The sequence below is a fragment of the Lotus japonicus genome, chromosome 6, assembly GCF_012489685.1.
Source record: "Lotus japonicus ecotype B-129 chromosome 6, LjGifu_v1.2".
Classification (NCBI taxonomy): domain Eukaryota; kingdom Viridiplantae; phylum Streptophyta; class Magnoliopsida; order Fabales; family Fabaceae; genus Lotus; species Lotus japonicus.
The window spans coordinates 34,618,703-34,634,619 of NC_080046.1; the positions used below are offsets into that span (position 1 = coordinate 34,618,703).

The following is a 15,917-nucleotide window of genomic DNA, read 5'->3' on the forward strand; positions in this document are numbered from 1 at the left end:
TAAATGTGGGTGTTTAGGGTTTAGGGTTTAGGGTTTCGAGTTGGACAAAAGTATAAAGAGGCAACATATAGCTTTTGAGAGGACATAAATTTGAAATCGATGTTATTAATCCATTGTATGTCATGAGTTCGTAGAGCTCAATTGAAACTTACTAGAAATGGAGAATTGTAACGAAATAAGTTCGGTAGAACCAAATGAGAATGAGGCCAACATATAGCTTTTGAGTGGAGAAATTACTCTCTAATGACAAAAAGTGTCTTGTTGTACCACAATAAGTTTAAGCTCATTATATTCCTCCACCAAATGTGATGCAAGTTCGTAGAGCTCAATTAAATGTGGGTGTTTAGGTTTAGGGTTTAGGGTTTAGGGTAGGACAAAAGGATAAAGAGGCCAACATATAGCTTTTGAGAGGACATAAATTTAAAATCGATGTTATTTATCCATTGTATGTCATGAGTTCGTAGAGCTCAATTGAAACTTACTAGAAATGGAGAACTGTAACGTAATAAGTTCGGTAGAACCAAATGAGAATGAGGCCAACATATAGCTTTTGAGTGGAGAAATTACTCTCTAATGACAAAAAGTGTCTTGTTGTACCACAATAAGTTTAAGCTCATTATATTCCTCCAGCAAATGTGATGCAAGTTCGTAGAGCTCAATTAAATGTGGGTGTTTCGGGTTTAGGGTTTAGGGTAGGACAAAAGGATAAAGAGGCCAACATATAGCTTTTGAGAGGACATAAATTTAAAATCGATGTTATTTATCCATTGTATGTCATGAGTTCGTAGAGCTCAATTGAAACTTACTAGAAATGGAGAACTGTAACGTAATAAGTTCGGTAGAACCAAATGAGAATGAGGCCAACATATAGCTTTTGAGTGGAGAAATTACTCTCTAATGACAAAAAGTGTCTTGTTGTACCACAATAAGTTTAAGCCCATTGTATTCCTCCACCAAATGTGATGCAAGTTCTTAGAGCTCAACGAAATGTGGGTGTTTCGGGTTTATGGTTTAGGGTTTATGGTAGGACAAAAGGATAAAGAGGCCAACATATAGCTTTTGAGAGGACATAAATTTAAAATCGATGTTATTAATCCATTGTATGTCAGACGAGTTCGTAGAGCTCAACTGAAACTTACTACAAATAGAGAATTGTAACGAAATAAGTACGGTAGAACCAAAGGAGAGTGATGCCAACATATATCTTTTAGTGGAGAAAGTTCTCTCTAATGACAAAAAGTGTCTTGTTGTGCCACAATAAGTTTAAGCTCATGATATTGCTCCACCGAATGTGATGCAAGTTCGTAGAGCTCAACTAAATGTGGGTGTTTAGGGTTTAGGGTTTAGGGTTTAGAGTTGGACAAAAGTATAAAGAGGCCAACATATAGCTTTTGAGAGGACATAAATTTGAAATCGATGTTATTAATCTATTGTATGTCATGAGTTCGTAGAGCTCAATTGAAACTTACTAGAAATGGAGAATTGTAACGAAATAAGTTCGGTAGAACCAAAGGAGAATGAGGCCAACATATAGCTTTTGAGTGGAGAAATTACTCTCTAATGACAAAAAGTGTCTTGTTGTACCACAATAAGTTTAAGCTCATTATATTCCTCCACCAAATGTAATGCAAGTTCATAGAGCTCAATTAAATGTGGGTGTTTCGGGTTTAGGGTTTAGGGTTTAGGGTAGGACAAAAGGATAAAGGGCCAACATATAGCTTTTGAGAGGACATAATTTTAAAATCGATGTTATTTATCCATTGTATGTCATGAGTTCGTGCTCAATTGAAACTTACTAGAAATGGAGAACTGTAACGTAATAAGTTCGGTAGAACCAAATGAGAATGAGGCCAACATATAGCTTTTAAGTGGAGAAATTACTCTCTAATGACAAAAAGTGTCTTGTTGTACCACAATAAGTTTAAGCCCATTGTATTCCTCCACCAAATGTGATGCAAGTTCTTAGAGCTCAACGAAATGTGGGTGTTTCGGGTTTATGGTTTAGGGTTTATGGTAGGACAAAAGGATAAAGAGGCCAACATATAGCTTTTGAGAGGACATAAATTTAAAATCGATGTTATTAATCCATTGTATGTCAGACGAGTTCGTAGAGCTCAACTGAAACTTACTACAAATAGAGAATTGTAAAGAAATAAGTACGGTAGAACCAAAGGAGAGTGATGCCAACATATATCTTTTTAGTGGAGAAAGTTCTCTCTAATGACAAAAAGTGTCTTGTTGTGCCACAATAAGTTTAAGCTCATGATATTGCTCCACCGAATGTGATGCAAGTTCGTAGAGCTCAACTAAATGTGGGTGTTTAGGGTTTAGGGTTTAGGGTTTAGAGTTGGACAAAAGTATAAAGAGGCCAACATATAGCTTTTGAGAGGACATAAATTTGAAATCGATGTTATTAATCTATTGTATGTCATGAGTTCGTAGAGCTCAATTGAAACTTACTAGAAATGGAGAATTGTAACGAAATAAGTTCGGTAGAACCAAAGGAGAATGAGGCCAACATATAGCTTTTGAGTGGAGAAATTACTCTGTAATGACAAAAAGTGTATTGTTGTCCCACAATAAGTTTAAGCTCATGATATTGCTCCACCGAATGTGATGCAAGTTCGTAGAGCTCAACTAAATGTGGGTGTTTAGGGTTTAGGGTTTAGGGTTTCGAGTTGGACAAAAGTATAAAGAGGCCAACATATAGCTTTTGAGAGGACATAAATTTGAAATCGATGTTATTAATCCATTGTATGTCATGAGTTCGTAGAGCTCAATTGAAACTTACTAGAAATGGAGAATTGTAACGAAATAAGTTCGGTAGAACCAAATGAGAATGAGGCCAACATATAGCTTTTGAGTGGAGAAATTACTCTCTAATGACAAAAAGTGTCTTGTTGTACCACAATAAGTTTAAGCTCATTATATTCCTCCACCAAATGTGATGCAAGTTCGTAGAGCTCAATTAAATGTGGGTGTTTCAGGTTTAGGGTTTAGGGTTTAGGGTAGGACAAAAGGATAAAGAGGCCAACATATAGCTTTTGAGAGGACATAAATTTGAAATCGATGTTATTAATCTATTGTATGTCATGAGTTCGTAGAGCTCAATTGAAACTTACTAGAAATGGAGAATTGTAACGAAATAAGTTCGGTAGAACCAAAGGAGAATGAGGCCAACATATAGCTTTTGAGTGGAGATATTACTCTGTCATGACAAAAAGTGTATTGTTGTACCACAATAAGTTTAAGCTCATGATATTGCTCCACCGAATGTGATGCAAGTTCGTAGAGCTCAACTAAATGTGGGTGTTTAGGGTTTAGGGTTTAGGGTTTCGAGTTGGACAAAAGTATAAAGAGGCCAACATATAGCTTTTGAGAGGACATAAATTTGAAATCGATGTTATTAATCCATTGTATGTCATGAGTTCGTAGAGCTCAATTGAAACTTACTAGAAATGGAGAATTGTAACGAAATAAGTTCGGTAGAACCAAAGGAGAATGAGGCCAACATATAGCTTTTGAGTGGAGAAATTACTCTCTAATGACAAAAAGTGTCTTGTTGTACCACAATAAGTTTAAGCTCATTATATTCCTCCACCAAATGTGATGCAAGTTCATAGAGCTCAATTAAATGTGGGTGTTTCGGGTTTAGGGTAGGACAAAAGGATAAAGGGGCCAACATATAGCTTTTGAGAGGACATAAATTTAAAATCGATGTTATTTATCCATTGTATGTCATGAGTTCGTGCTCAATTGAAACTTACTAGAAATGGAGAACTGTAACGTAATAAGTTCGGTAGAACCAAATGAGAATGAGGCCAACATATAGCTTTTGAGTGGAGAAATTACTCTCTAATGACAAAAAGTGTCTTGTTGTACCACAATAAGTTTAAGCCCATTGTATTCCTCCATCAAATTTGATGCAAGTTCTTAGAGCTCAACGAAATGTGGGTGTTTCGGGTTTAGGGTTTAGGGTTTATGGTAGGACAAAAGGATAAAGAGGCCAACATATAGCTTTTGAGAGGACATAAATTTAAAATCGATGTAATTAATCCATTGTATGTCAGACGAGTTCGTAGAGCTCAACTGAAACTTACTACAAATATAGAATTGTAAAGAAATAAGTACGGTAGAACCAAAGGAGAGTGATGCCAACATATATCTTTTTAGTGGAGATAGTTCTCTCTAATGACAAAAAGTGTCTTGTTGTGCCACAATAAGTTTAAGCTCATGATATTGCTCCACCGAATTTGATGCAAGTTCGTAGAGCTCAACTAAATGTGGGTGTTTAGGGTTTAGGGTTTAGGGTTTAGAGTTGGACAAAAGTATAAAGAGGCCAACATATAGCTTTTGAGAGGACATAAATTTGAAATCGATGTTATTAATCTATTGTATGTCATGAGTTCGTAGAGCTCATTTGAAACTTACTAGAAATGGAGAATTGTAACGAAATAAGTTCGGTAGAACCAAAGGAGAATGAGGCCAACATATAGCTTTTGAGTGGAGAAGTTACTCTGTAATGACAAAAAGTGTATTGTTGTACCACAATAAGTTTAAGCTCATGATATTGCTCCACCGAATGTGATGCAAGTTCGTAGAGCTCAACTAAATGTGGGTGTTTAGGGTTTAGGGTTTAGGGTTTCGAGTTGGACAAAAGTATAAAGAGGCCAACATATAGCTTTTGAGAGGACATAAATTTGAAATCGATGTTATTAATCCATTGTATGTCATGAGTTCGTAGAGCTCAATTGAAACTTACTAGAAATGGAGAATTGTAACGAAATAAGTTCGGTAGAACCAAATGAGAATGAGGCCAACATATAGCTTTTGAGTGGAGAAATTACTCTCTAATGACAAAAAGTGTCTTGTTGTACCACAATAAGTTTAAGCTCATTATATTCCTCCACCAAATGTGATGCAAGTTCGTAGAGCTCAATTAAATGTGGGTGTTTCAGGTTTAGGGTTTAGGGTTTAGGGTAGGACAAAAGGATAAAGAGGCCAACATATAGCTTTTGAGAGGACATAAATTTAAAATCGATGTTATTTATCCATTGTATGTCATGAGTTCGTAGAGCTCAATTGAAACTTACTAGAAATGGAGAACTGTAACGTAATAAGTTCGGTAGAACCAAATGAGAATGAGGCCAACATATAGCTTTTGAGTGGAGAAATTACTCTCTAATGACAAAAAGTGACTTGTTGTACCACAATAAGTTTAAGCTCATTATATTCCTCCAGCAAATGTGATGCAAGTTCGTAGAGCTCAATTAAATGTGGGTGTTTCGGGTTTAGGGTTTATGGTTTAGGGTAGGTAGGACAAAAGGATAAAGAGGCCAACATATAGCTTTTGAGAGGACATAAATTTAAAATCGATGTTATTTATCCATTGTATGTCATGAGTTCGTTGAGCTCAATTGAAACTTACTAGAAATGGAGAACTGTAACGTAATAAGTTCGGTAGAACCAAATGAGAATGAGGCCAACATATAGCTTTTGAGTGGAGAAATTACTCTCTAATGACAAAAAGTGTCTTGTTGTACCACAATAAGTTTAAGCCCATTGTATTCCTCCACCAAATGTGATGCAAGTTCTTAGAGCTCAACGAAATGTGGGTGTTTCGGGTTTAGGGTTTAGGGTTTATGGTAGGACAAAAGGATAAAGAGGCCAACATATAGCTTTTGAGAGGACATAAATTTAAAATCGATGTTATTAATCCATTGTATGTCAGACGAGTTCGTAGAGCTCAACTGAAACTTACTACAAATAGAGAATTGTAACGAAATATAGGTAGAACCAAAGGAGAGTGATGCCAACATATCTTTTGAGTGGAGAAAGTTCTCTCTAATGACAAAAAGTGTCTTGTTGTACCACAATAAGTTTAAGCTCATGATATTGCTCCACCGAATGTGATGCAAGTTCGTAGAGCTCAACTAAATGTGGGTGTTTAGGGTTTAGGGTTTAGGGTTTAGAGTTGGACAAAAGTATAAAGAGGCCAACATATAGCTTTTGAGAGGACATAAATTTGAAATCGATGTTATTAATCTATTGTATGTCATGAGTTCGTAGAGCTCAATTGAAACTTACTAGAAATGGAGAACTGTAACGTAATAAGTTCGGTAGAACCAAATGAGAATGAGGCCAACATATAGCTTTTGAGTGGAGAAATTAGTCTCTAATGACAAAAAGTGTCTTGTTGTACCACAATAAGTTTAAGCCCATTGTATTCCTCCACCAAATGTGATGCAAGTTCTTAGAGCTCAACGAAATGTGGGTGTTTCGGGTTTAGGGTTTAGGGTTTATTGTAGGACAAAAGGATAAAGAGGCCAACATATAGCTTTTGAGAGGACATAAATTTAAAATCGATGTTATTAATCCATTGTATGTCAGACGAGTTCGTAGAGCTCAACTGAAACTTACTACAAATAGAGAATTGTAACGAAATAAGTACGGTAGAACCAAAGGAGAGTGATGCCAACATATATCTTTTGAGTGGAGAAAGTTCTCTCTAATGACAAAAAGTGTCTTGTTGTACCACAATAAGTTTAAGCTCATGATATTGCTCCACCGAATGTGATGCAAGTTCGTAGAGCTCAACTAAATGTGGGTGTTTAGGGTTTAGGGTTTAGGGTTTAGAGTTGGACAAAAGTATAAAGAGGCCAACATATAGCTTTTGAGAGGACATAAATTTGAAATCGATGTTATTAATCTATTGCATGTCATGAGTTCGTAGAGCTCAATTGAAACTTACTAGAAATGGAGAATTGTAACGAAATAAGTTCGGTAGAACCAAAGGAGAATGAGGCCAACATATAGCTTTTGAGTGGAGAAATTACTCTCTAATGACAAAAAGTGTCTTGTTGTACCACAATAAGTTTAAGCTCATTATATTCCTCCAGCAAATGTGATGCAAGTTCGTAGAGCTCAATTAAATGTGGGTGTTTCGGGTTTAGGGTTTAGGGTTTAGGGTAGGACAAAAGGATAAATAGGCCAACATATAGCTTTTGAGAGGACATAAATTTAAAATCGATGTTATTTATCCATTGTATGTCATGAGTTCGTAGAGCTCAATTGAAACTTACTAGAAATGGAGAACTGTAACGTAATAAGTTCGGTAGAACCAAATGAGAATGAGGCCAACATATAGCTTTTGAGTGGAGAAATTACTCTCTAATGACAAAAAGTGTCTTGTTGTACCACAATAAGTTTAAGCCCATTGTATTCCTCCACCAAATATGATGCAAGTTCTTAGAGCTCAACGAAATGTGGGTGTTTCGGGTTTATGGTTTAGGGTTTATGGTAGGACAAAAGGATAAAGAGGCCAATATATAGCTTTTGAGAGGACATAAATTTAAAATCGATGTTATTAATCCATTGTATGTCAGACGAGTTCGTAGAGCTCAACTGAAACTTACTACAAATAGAGAATTGTAACGAAATAAGTACGGTAGAACCAAAGGAGAGTGATGCCAACATATATCTTTTGAGTGGAGAAAGTTCTCTCTAATGACAAAAAGTGTCTTGTTGTACCACAATAAGTTTAAGCTCATGATATTGCTCCACCGAATGTGATGCAAGTTCGTAGAGCTCAACTAAATGTGGGTGTTTAGGGTTTAGGGTTTAGGGTTTAGAGTTGGACAAAAGTATAAAGAGGCCAACATATAGCTTTTGAGAGGACATAAATTTGAAATTGATGTTATTAATCTATTGTATGTCATGAGTTCGTAGAGCTCAATTGAAACTTACTAGAAATGGAGAATTGTAACGAAATAAGTTTGGTAGAACCAAAGGAGAATGAGGCCAACATATAGCTTTTGAGTGGAGAAATTACTCTCTAATGACAAAAAGTGTCTTGTTGTACCACAATAAGTTTAAGTTCATTATATTCCTCCACCAAATGTGATGCAAGTTCATAGAGCTCAATTAAATGTGGGTGTTTCGGGTTTAGGGTTTAGGGTTTAGGGTAGGACAAAAGGATAAAGGGGCCAACATATAGCTTTCGAGAGGACATAAATTTAAAATCGATGTTATTTTTCCATTGTATGTCATGAGTTCGTGCTCAATTGAAACTTACTAGAAATGGAGAAATGTAACGTAATAAGTTCGGTAGAACCAAATGAGAATGAGGCCAACATATAGCTTTTGAGTGGAGAAATTACTCTCTAATGACAAAAAGTGTCTTGTTGTACCACAATAAGTTTAAGCCCTTTGTATTCCTCCATCAAATTTGATGCAAGTTCTTAGAGCTCAACGAAATGTGGGTGTTTCGGGTTTAGGGTTTAGGGTTTATGGTAGGACAAAAGGATAAAGAGGCCAACATATAGCTTTTGAGAGGACATAAATTTAAAATCGATGTTATTAATCCATTGTATGTCAGACGAGTTCGTAGAGCTCAACTGAAACTTACTACAAATAGAGAATTGAAAAGAAATAAGTACGGTAGAACCAAAGGAGAGTGATGCCAACATATATCTTTTTAGTGGAGAAAGTTCTCTCTAATGAGAAAAAGTGTCTTGTTGTGCCACAATAAGTTTAAGCTCATGATATTGCTCCACCGAATGTGATGCAAGTTCGTAGAGCTCAACTAAATGTGGGTGTTTAGGGTTTAGGGTTTAGGGTTTAGAGTTGGACAAAAGTATAAAGAGGCCAACATATAGCTTTTGAGAGGACATAAATTTGAAATCGATGTTATTAATCTATTGTATGTCATGAGTTCGTAGAGCTCAATTGAAACTTACTAGAAATGGAGAATTGTAACGAAATAAGTTCGGTAGAACCAAAGGAGAATGAGGCCAACATATAGCTTTTGAGTGGAGAAATTACTCTGTAATGACAAAAAGTGTATTGTTGTACCACAATAAGTTTAAGCTCATGATATTGCTCCACCGAATGTGATGCAAGTTCGTAGAGCTCAACTAAATGTGGGTGTTTAGGGTTTAGGGTTTAGGGTTTCGAGTTGGACAAAAGTATAAAGAGGCCAACATATAGCTTTTGAGAGGACATAAATTTGAAATCGATGTTATTAATCCATTGTATGTCATGAGTTCGTAGAGCTCAATTGAAACTTACTAGAAATGGAGAATTGTAACGAAATAAGTTCGGTAGAACCAAATGAGAATGAGGCCAACATATAGCTTTTGAGTGGAGAAATTACTCTCTAATGACAAAAAGTGTCTTGTTGTACCACAATAAGTTTAAGCTCATTATATTCCTCCACCAAATGTGATGCAAGTTCGTAGAGCTCAATTAAATGTGGGTGTTTCAGGTTTAGGGTTTAGGGTTTAGGGTAGGACAAAAGGATAAAGAGGCCAACATATAGCTTTTGAGAGGACATAAATTTAAAATCGATGTTATTTATCCATTTTATGTCATGAGTTCGTAGAGCTCAATTGAAACTTACTAGAAATGGAGAAATGTAACGTAATAAGTTCGGTAGAACCAAATGAGAATGAGGCCAACATATAGCTTTTGAGTGGAGAAATTACTCTCTAATGACAAAAAGTGTCTTGTTGTACCACAATAAGTTTAAGCCGTTTGTATTCCTCCATCAAATTTGATGCAAGTTCTTAGAGCTCAACGAAATGTGGGTGTTTCGGGTTTAGGGTTTAGGGTTTATGGTAGGACAAAAGGATAAAGAGGCCAAAATATAGCTTTTGAGAGGACATAAATTTAAAATCGATGTTATTAATCCATTGTATGTCAGACGAGTTCGTAGAGCTCAACTGAAACTTACTACAAATAGAGAATTGTAAAGAAATAAGTACGGTAGAACCAAAGGAGAGTGATGCCAACATATATCTTTTTAGTGGAGAAAGTTCTCTCTAATGACAAAAAGTGTCTTGTTGTGCCACAATAAGTTTAAGCTCATGATATTGCTCCACCGAATGTGATGCAAGTTCGTAGAGCTCAACTAAATGTGGGTGTTTAGGGTTTAGGGTTTAGGGTTTAGAGTTGGACAAAAGTATAAAGAGGCCAACATATAGCTTTTGAGAGGACATAAATTTGAAATCGATGTTATTAATCTATTGTATGTCATGAGTTCGTAGAGCTCAATTGAAACTTACTAGAAATGGAGAATTGTAACGAAATAAGTTCGGTAGAACCAAAGGAGAATGAGGCCAACATATAGCTTTTGAGTGGAGAAATTACTCTGTAATGACAAAAAGTGTATTGTTGTACCACAATAAGTTTAAGCTCATGATATTGCTCCACCGAATGTGATGCAAGTTCGTAGAGCTCAACTAAATGTGGGTGTTTAGGGTTTAGGGTTTAGGGTTTCGAGTTGGACAAAAGTATAAAGAGGCCAACATATAGCTTTTGAGAGGACATAAATTTGAAATCGATGTTATTAATCCATTGTATGTCATGAGTTCGTAGAGCTCAATTGAAACTTACTAGAAATGGAGAATTGTAACGAAATAAGTTCGGTAGAACCAAATGAGAATGAGGCCAACATATAGCTTTTGAGTGGAGAAATTACTCTCTAATGACAAAAAGTGTCTTGTTGTACCACAATAAGTTTAAGCTCATTATATTCCTCCACCAAATGTGATACGCCCCAAGTTGATGCAAGGGCTGCAATGGATCGTCTAGGATTGATCTTGGATGATGAGAACTCTGAAATGTGAGAAAGAAGAAGAAGAATTTCGTGATGGAAGGGAAATGGACAGAAAAGAGGGGAAGTTTTAGTGAAATGGAAGATGAAGACTTCACACAAAGGTGGTGACAAACCCTTGATAAGCCTAATTCTTGAATCACTCAAGAACTATGAGAATCACTCTCACAAATCTGAATCACTCAGAAAAGAAAATACTAATTCATTCATAATCTGTCTATTACATTGAAGGAGTGGTCCTTATAAAGAAGAAGGAAATTCAGCCTAGTTACAAAAAAATGATGAGGTGTAATTTCTCTAGAAGAATCCTAGGCTAGGAGTTACAAATTAAAGGAGGAAGATAGTGATATGCTTCAGCCCTGAACGTGTTTTTAGTGGCTGATTGCTTCATGTAACTCCCTTTCTTGATTGTTATTCTGACCAGGGAATATAGCATTCAATGCTCTTTATGAACTTAATTTCCCTATCTTTGTAACTCCATTCTTGGCTTTGAAAGCTCTTCAATCCTTTGACTTTGCTGATGTAACTCCTCCATTCAGAACTTATTGAAATTCAAACACATTCAAAGAGTTTTAAGAAAGGAATGGATCCCTCCCTTTAAGCCCTTCATGCGCCACATGCAAACACACACCACTTGAAGTGGATTAAACACACTAAAATAAAATTCAGCAACATAATGCATTTGGATCCAACTTATTCAATTGGTCCTTTGCATTTTTATTGAAATAAAATAAAACAGAACATCACATGGCAGCCCCTATGCGTGGGCTGGCTCTTCTTCTTGGGCCTGAATGATCATCATGATTTTTGGTTCCATCTCTTCTACCACTTTGTCTTCAAGAATGGTTGCCACTACTTGCTGAAGAGTCTCTTTGGCCTTTTTAGCTCTAGCCCTTGTCATTGGTCCTCCAAGTCCTTTTAGTGCTCCATGACCCTTGTCCTTGTCCTTGTCCTCATCATTCCCTCCCTCTTGAAAAGGATTTGACCTCAAATCAAATTCTCCGCCATCTGCATCAAAGAGAGATAAATCAGAGACATTAAAGGTTGAGCTGATGTTATACTCACCTGGAAGCTCTATTTTGTAGGCATTGTTATTGATTCTCTCAAGCACTTGAAAAGGTCCATCCCCTCTAGGTTGGAGTTTGGATTTCCTTTGTTCTGGAAACCTTTCCTTCCTCATGTGCACCCAAACCCAATCTCCGGGTTGGAACACCACCTCCTTTCTTCCCTTGTTAGCTTGCCTAGCATAACTCTCATTCTTTCTCTCAATTTGAGCCTTCACACGCTCATGCATCTTCTTGACATATTCAGCTTTGCCCTGTCCTTCCTTGTGCTTGAAAACAGAAATGTTAGGCATAGGCAACAAATCAAGAGGAGTCAAAGGGTTAAATCCATACACTACTTCAAATGGAGAGCAATTGGTAGTGCTATGGACAGCCCTATTGTAAGCAAATTCAACATGAGGCAAACACGCCTCCCAAGCCTTTAAATTGGCCTTAAGGACAGTCCTAAGCAAGGTGCCTAGGGTCCTATTAATCACCTCAGTTTGCCCATCAGTTTGTGGGTGGCAAGTGGTAGAGAACAAAAGTTTGGTGCCTAACTTCCCCCATAAAGTCCTCCAGAAGTGACTTAGGAACTTGGTGTCCCTATCACTAACTATGCTTCTAGGCATCCCATGAAGTCTTACAACTTCTTTAAAGAACAAATCAGCAACGTGACAAGCATCATCAGCTTTCCTGCAAGGAATAAAGTGAGCCATTTTTGAAAACCTATCAACAACCACAAAAATGGAATCCTTACCATTCTTTGTTCTAGGGAGGCCTAAAACAAAGTCCATAGACAAGTCAACCCAAGGGTATTCAGGGATTGGCAAAGAAGTATACAAACCATGTGGCATCACCTTAGACTTAGCCTTCTTGCAAACAATGCAATGTTCACAAAACTTGATCACATCATGTTTCATTTTGGGCCAATAGAAATGTTCCTGTAAAGTTTCTAGAGTCTTTTGGACTCCAAAATGACCCATTAATCCCCCAGCATGGGATTCTTTAACAAGCAGTTCTCTAATGGAACTTTTAGGCACACACAACCTGTTTTCCTTAAATAAAAATCCATTGTGCCTATAAAATCCATTTTGAGAAACTTTCTCACAAGCCACAAAAATTTCAGCAAAGTTATCATCTTTTTCATACATTTCTTTCACATGTTCAAGTCCTAGCAATTTAGTCTCTCACATGGAAAGCAACACGTGTCTCCTGGATAAAGCATCAGCCACAATGTTACTTTTCCCTTTTTTGTGTTTTATGACATAGGGAAATTGTTCCAAAAATTCAACCCATTTGGCATGCCTTTTGTTCAACTTACCTTGCCCCTTCAAGTATTTCAGCGACTCATGATCACTATGAATCACGAATTCCTTGGGCAAAAGATAATGCTGCCAAGTCTTCAAAGCTCTCACCAAAGCATACAATTCCTTATCATAAGTAGAATAGTTAAGGGCAGCTCCGCTTAACTTTTCACTAAAATAAGCAATTGGGTGGCCTTCTTGAAGCAACACAGCACCAATACCTACATTTGAAGCATCACATTCAAGTTCAAAAGATTTAGCAAAGTTAGGTAAAGCAAGTATAGGTGCATGGGTAAGCTTATGCTTTAGGGCAGCAAAGGCCTCTTCTTGATTCTTTCCCCAATGAAAACCCACATTCTTTTTCACCACTTCATTTAGGGGTGCTGCCAAGGTACTAAAGTCCTTTACAAACCTCCTGTAGAAACTGGCCAAGCCATGAAAACTTCTTACATCACCCACGGATTTAGGAGTGGGCCACTCTTGAATGGCTTTGATCTTTTCCTCATCAACCTGCACTCCTTTCGAACTCACAACAAAACCAAGAAACACAACATGGTCAGTGCAAAAAGTGCATTTCTCAAGATTGGCAAACAATTGTTCCTTTCTAAGCATACTCAAGACGGATCTTAAGTGCTCAACATGCAGCTCAAGAGTAGTGCTATAGACCAAAATATCATCAAAGTACACAACCACAAATTTCCCAATGAATTCCCTCAAAACATGGTTCATTAGTCTCATAAAAGTACTAGGTGCATTAGTTAAACCAAAAGGCATAACCAACCATTCATACAAACCATATTTAGTTTTGAAAGCAGTTTTCCATTCATCCCCTTCTTTAATCCTTATCTGATTGTAACCACTTTTCAAATCAATTTTAGAAAAATAACATGCTCCATGCAATTCATCAAGCAAATCATCAAGTCTAGGAATAGGGTGCCTATACTTAATGGTGATGTTATTCAAGGCTCTACAATCAGAGCACATTCTCCAAGTCCCATCTTTCTTTGGTACCAAAATCACCGGTACAGCACAAGGACTCATGCTATTTCTTACCCACCCTTTGTTCAACAGTTCTTCCACTTGTCTTTGAATTTCAGTGGTTTCTTGTGGGTTGCTTCTATATGCTGGCCTATTAGGCAAAGAAGCTCCCGGAATGAGATCAATTTGATGCTCAATTCCTCTCAGTGGTGGTAGACCACTTGGAACACTTGTTGGAAACACATCCTCATAATCCTGCAAAAGAGATTTAACACTAGAAGGCAGCTCAAAATTTTCAAAAGTGTTAGTGTTCAAAATCTGATTTTTGCAAAACATCAAGTATAGGATCTATTTTGAAGCTATCATCCTTTTCACCTCTCTCTTTTTGATCAAACAAATTTCTTTTCTCTCAAGTATTTCACTCTTTTCTTTTTGCTCTCTCTCAAGTGTTTCACTCTTTTCTTTTTGCTTTCTCTCAAGTGTCTCACTCTTTTCTTTTCTCTCTTGTTCAATCTTTTCTCTCATTTTCTTTTGATCCTCACGCACCTCCCTAGGGCTCAAAGGTTTGAGCGTAATTTTCTGGCCATGATGTTGGCATGAGATCTTGTTGGTGCTTCCATTATGATCAGAGTTGGTGTCATATTGCCATGGTCTTCCCAGCAGTATGTGACTAGCCTCCATGGGAACAACATCACAAAGAACCTTATCCCTGTATTTGCCAATGGAAAAGTCAACTTCAACTTGCTTACTTACTTGTATTTCTCCATAGTGGCTGAGCCATTGAAGTTTGTATGGCCAAGGATGTGGTTTTGTGACCAGGTTCAGCTTCTCCACCATTCTTTCGCTAGCCACATTAGTACAGCTTCCGCCATCAACAATCATCAAGCAAATCTGCCCATTGACAGAACATCTTGTGTGAAATATATTCTCTCTTTGGCTTTCTTTCTTTGGCTTTTGTTGGCTACCAAGCATTCTTCGGATCATCAACAGTTCACCATTCATGGCTGCCTCCTCTTCTTCTTCACTTTGTTCTCCTTCGGACTCACTGGTGTAGTCTCCATCATCCTTAAGAATCATGGTCTTTTTGGAGGCACATTCATAAGCATAATGTCCCATACCTTGGCATTTGAAGCACTTGACCTCTTTGCTCTTTTTGGATGGTTGTTCAAGAGGTTTTGAAGAAGCTGAAGCTTGTGGTTTGGTGGCTGGTTTGCTAAGGGTGCTCGGCCCTTCATTCTTCATTCTGTCTCTCCAAGATGAATTGGAATTGGTAGAACTCTTCCTTGCAAGCCCTTTCCTTTTGAGTTGTTGCTCAACTTTAGTGGCCTTGTGCAGCAATTCTTCCATGTCTACATATTCCTGAAGTTCTATCATTAGATAAACCATTAATAAATCGAATCATGGTTACCTCTTCATCCTCCTCAAGATTGGCTTGCAACATAAGCACCTCAAGTTCTTTGTAATACTCCTCAACACTCTTGCTGCCTTGGGTAAGTTTTTGAAGTTTAAATTTTACATCCCTAGCATGGCTTGAAGGGACATATCTTTTCCTCATGATTCGTTTCATTTCAGCCCATGTTTCCACCGCTGGCTCCTCATTTCTCAATCTCTCTTTTGCAAAACTTATTCCACCAAACAAGAGCATAGTCTGAAAAGTGAGCAGCTGCAAGTTTCACCTTTTGGTCCTCCTCATAGTTGTTGCAAGCAAAGACATGCTCTATTTTGAGTTCCCACACCAAGTATGCCTCTGGATCACTCTTTCCCTTAAAAGGAGGAATTTGGAATTTGACTCCTTCAATCCGAGCAGGTCTAGGATTTTCATGAATTCGTCGTGGCCTCCCGCCTTCACTGTCACTATTGTTCCGGTTCTCCATTTGATCCAGCCTTTCGTGGATCTCTTCAGTTTGCCTCCTCATTAAGTTTTCCAGATGTTGTGTAAGAGCCCGCATTTCGATGGTCGAGAGCCGCACTGCTGGT

The 15,917-nt window shown here is 37.4% G+C and overlaps 1 pseudogene; it reads right to left on the reverse strand.

The window, feature by feature from the left end:
* Positions 1 to 2,541: 2,541 nt before the first annotated feature.
* Positions 2,542 to 15,613, reverse strand: LOC130725233 (uncharacterized; annotated as a pseudogene).
* Between the last annotated feature and the right edge of the window lie 304 nt (positions 15,614 to 15,917).